Raw genomic sequence first — 4,986 nt, 5'->3', positions numbered from 1 at the left:
GAAGAACAATGAGTCAGTATTGAACGATGAAGAGAAAGATGTCTCCAACTTCTAATTATAATGCTATGCAAAAACTTGAAGTAAATGTATTTGTGTTTATTTCCCATTTAGCTTCCCAGATGTGTAATAGGCAGTTGAGAAGAATAAACACAGTAATAATAATGGAGACAGATTGCAGCTGGCAAGATACATGGGTGTGTGGGAGGAAAAATAGCAGGAATACCCACAGCCTATGTGCAAGCCGTGCCTACACTCAGTGGGGTCTTCATCCTTGTGTCCTCACAAAATTAACTCATCCTCTGTGTCCCAGGGAATAACTCCTGATTCCACTAAAGAGCAAAAATAAGGACCATGCTTAACTATCTGAAAGAAAATACCCACCACCATCACCCCTCCCTGACAATAAGTTATCTTGTTTGAGATGTAGCTATCCTGTTTGAGATGTAACATCCCTTTTTAATATCCATACAATTTTATGTTTATGAGCTGTGACTATTCAAGTAATAACACACCTGTTCTTTTTCAGTTTCTCACAGTAGATAGGATTAGTAAGAAGCCTTCAGGGGAGGAGAGGATACCTTTTTGAAGTGCATAATAAACATTTATCTAGCAGTTCATCAAAAGATACCTTAACTCTACACTTTTCAGCAGACAAATCAAATTGTAAGTCAGTGGACTTTCAAGATACACAGTGACTCAAATCAGAATGCCAACTATGCTTTCATTATTCAACCATGCTTACAATACGATAATAGATACATCTTTTTGTTAAATGGGCAGAGACCTACCATTAAAGAACAAGTTGTTCTGGAAAGTAATATCCAGCTGCAGTCAAAAACCTATTAGTGTTATCAGTTCACTTTAACTTGCATTTAAAGACCTTTTTTTTTTAATAAAAGAAAAGGCTTTAAAAAACTGGTGGGTCAGGGGAAGGGATTTTTTTCTACACACCCTGATTTCAGCATTGGTTGTCCATGCAAGCTAAGAATTATGCTCAATATAACCAATTACGTGGATTTCAGAAAAGCCATGAAAGCATTCTTCCAAAAGAAGAATTTGGAACCAGAACAGCTGAAATGAAGAACTTTCATCTTCAACAGGATTAATAGCACAAATTTATAAGCCAGTCCAGACACTCACTCAGGAGATTAAACCGTGTCTGAGTTGTACCTGTTGCTATTGTAACCTTTCACAGCTTCACTGAAACTCTGAACAGGCTCCAAAATCCATGGAGTACTTAAAAACAACAAATGAAAGGCTCTCCTCAGTAACATGCAGCTACTGGGAAAAAAGTTCAGCACAGAAGCGATGTGAAAAGCCTAGCTCCTCCTCTACACATAGGCTTAAACTGCACAGCCAGAAACAGGTGTTGCAGCTCGACAAGAGTACACAGCTTTTGCCAAACAGTATCTTGAAAGGGCAGGGGGAGAGGAAGTCACGTAGAAGTGAATGTGCTGAAAACATCAACACTTATACAAACTGGGGAATAAAAGAAAAATCAAATAAGTCTACTCTGCAGAAATATCTTAATCTCCACTTTGCTCCACCTGAAGTACTGTGCACTCCCAGGTTTGGGACAGCACAGGTATCAAAAAAAACCCCACGCTTTTTCTTTAAGCAGAATAACTTCTTTTCTCTCATTCTAGAAGAAAAGCAAGCAAACAGCGTTCCCCGTTTGTGATTTAATGAAGCAGCAGCTCCCGCTCCTATCTTATAAAAAGATATTTTACATAGTCAGTCTGACCCCTCATTGACAGACTTTTAGGACTGAAAAAAATGTTTTGACAATTAAAATAAGAATTCTGGCCCTTTAGGAAGTTAAGCATTTTAAGAGTAACATTTAATAACCCTATTAACTTTTACTTAAACTAAACCAGTGGAGCAGAAGTCTACAGTTATTTCAGCTGCCTGTTTCTACACACCTTTCTCTTCATAGAGAGAAACAACTAAGCACAGTCCTAGTTACTTCTAGCAGCTGTTATACCAGATATTACTGAAAACTAAGACAAGTTTCAAATGCAAATGAGAACCAGCCTGTCAAATTCTGTACTTGCATCATTTACTTGGCAGAGTACCTAGGGCAGGTTTTCCAAGAACGTTTGGTGGTGGCTGGACCCTGCTATCATTGAAGTTCATAGGAATAAGCTTGATGAGAACTAATGCCTTCTGGAAAAGCCTCACCTGAAGCTAGTCTACATCTTTCCACTACAGCAAGTGAAACTTGGTATGGGAATTAGCACCTGCCAAATCTAGGATGTGGCCTTTTTTAAGATTGCCTGCACTGAATCCATTTACATAAGTACTAACATAGTCAAGAGAGAGACTTGAAAGTGGAAGACTGGAATTAGAGATTGTTTCCCAATGGTACTCAGAGGCTGTACCAACATCAGAGAAAGTTTTCACACCTGTATGGTACAGCAAATGCTAAGACAAGTTTTACATTTAAGAAAGTTTACATCAGACTGAAAAATCTTATTCCAACTTATTCCAATTCCAAAATCTTATTCCACTAAGTTCATAACCAGCATTGCGATTAAAAAAAGCAAGCAACATAAATTATGCAGATATGTTTAGGGTCTATTAAGATCAAAATAAATTAAGCTGCTGAATACCTGTACCTTTAAGCAGCCTGTCCTTACTACCACAGAAGAATAGCATGAACTATCATCCAAACCCACTATTAGAACACAGACATGGCAGAAATGGATAAAACAGGTAATGAAATCTGCATATGTATTAACACAACCTTAGTGCCCCAAAAGCCAGCAGTTAATTGTTCCCTCTGTATCAGCCTTTAACATCTATTACATTATCAAGGCACACTTAAGATATGAAGTATTTATTCATTCTTCCCTCAGAGAAGAGAGGAAGAGTTCCAGATTTTCCCCCACAAGCAATAAATAGGCATCATAGCTTATATTAAACCTTCTATACATGAATTTAGCTGGCTGACTAGACCATACACAGGTAAGAATTACCTATACTTTTCAGATAGCAGGAGGGAAAATGGGAACTTTTTTTTTAATAAATCCATATTTGCAAGTCACTTTCAAACAACTGGCTGAAATTATAGTATCACAATAATAACAAAAAAATGCTTTTTAGTAAAGCTTAAAAAAAAACCTAGAAGCCTGAAAGTTTCCAATAAAAAACAAACAAAAATAAAAAAATAAAATAAAAAATACCCACCTACCTCTAACACCCCACTCTCATCTTTCCTCCTACTAAGGCAGGACAGGCATCTTTTATAGCTGATGTTGAAAGGCTTGTTAAAGGAAGCAAGGTCACTGGGCCCCACTGGTGGGGCTGGTAATGAAGCCCAGCTGCATCCTCCTGGCCTCAGTGGAGCTGAGGTGGGGCCACGCGCCCTGGAGAGCAAGCTGATGTCTCCCTGTGGAAGGGGCTTGTGCTTCTTGTAGCTGCTCAAATCAATGAAAGCAAGGGAAAAGCAGATGGAAAAAGCCATCATCTTTGGTGTGGCTTTATTTTGTGCCCATACCACCATAAAAAAAGTCTACACAAGAGGGAAGGTCAGCAGAGAAGAGAGGTTTTAAAGGTTTTCCTCAGGTTTCTGTAGCCTCAATCAGTGACTGCTGACATGCTCCATCCCTGCATTTTCTAGCAAGATCATTGTCACTTGTGTCCCAGAAAAGGAAGTTAAATTACTCTGAGTTGGTTTATTGGGCAAAACTGTACACCTTACTCTGCTGCACTTTCTAAGCAGATCTGTTGGAGTGAAAACCAGAGGCAAGAAGTAGTAGGTAAAAAAAAATTAAAAGGCATATATTAAGGAAGGAAAAAACTTCACATTCCTCTGAACTCCTATCATCACTGGAATGCCAGGAGACCTTTTAAGTAATAGCAAACATTATGAAATGGAAGAGGACATAAAAGAAAATGTTAATACCTCGGGAGTACTCCTATCCTTCCTAACTTTCTGCGCCAGGGCAAGAACTTCATATATACTTTGGCATCCAGAATCTTATCAAATATTTTCTTTGTACATGCCAAGACTTTATCTGTTCATTTTAACTTGGACCTGCAAGAATGCTTGCACAGTAAAATTGGAAAACGGAAACAAGAGTGGAAATACACAGTCAAATAGTTCACTTTACTCCACCATAAGCAATTAGTTTGTGGTTAAAAAGAATGCAGATTATGACTGGGGGTAAAAAATAAGCCAAACAACCTCCCTTTCCCAAATACTAAAATATATTCTTGTCCAAAGAAACAACTTAAATTAGACTACACACATTATTTATCAAATTCTGTCAATCCACATTGTCCTTGTACTCTCTAGAGGGCCTCATATTTTAAAGCCTAAATCCTGAAATGAGATCTGCTTGGAGGAACCTCTGCCCCTACGCTGACTTCCAGCCACAGCAGATCCCTGTGTGGATGCAGAGCATCATGTTACAAGACAGAGACCCAACCGACATTAGTTGTACCAGGTAGCTACCGAGTTGCTATACACACCAGGGCAAACTGCCAGAAAGGCTGCTTTTGGTCCCCTGGACCAAAACCCAGTATTTCATCAAGGTAACCCTTCCCAGCGTAGCTCTTTGTTTCCTAATTTCATTCATTATGCCAAGAATGAGTTTGTTTATTTCTCCGGGAAATGGGCTTACACTTCTGAAGCAGACAAAAACACGGCGAGTAGACGCCGTACTTTTCAACAATGAATTATGTTACTGGTGCTGGATGAGCAGGACAATAAAATATACGTTCATGCCTAAACCGTGGGTTTGATTTCTTTTATCTGGACATAAAAAGAAGGTCTCCCTGGAGTAACTCTGTGACCTGATGTTCTTGCTGAAAGTGGCCTTAAAACCTGAGAAGGACTGCTGGCCAGATTAGCATAACTGCATGACAGCTTGAATTTGGAACTAAACACTGCACTCACGAGGACAAGCTTTGTTGCTGTTTTTATTAGTAGCAGTATATTTTTTACAAGATAAGATAAAAATGAGTACCACTTGTGGAAAA

The sequence above is a fragment of the Anser brachyrhynchus genome (assembly GCF_964034855.1).
Source record: "Anser brachyrhynchus genome assembly, chromosome: 4".
NCBI classification, from domain to species: domain Eukaryota; kingdom Metazoa; phylum Chordata; class Aves; order Anseriformes; family Anatidae; genus Anser; species Anser brachyrhynchus.
The sequence above is the reverse complement of the archived record's forward strand: the minus strand, read 5'-3'. Positions refer to the sequence as shown.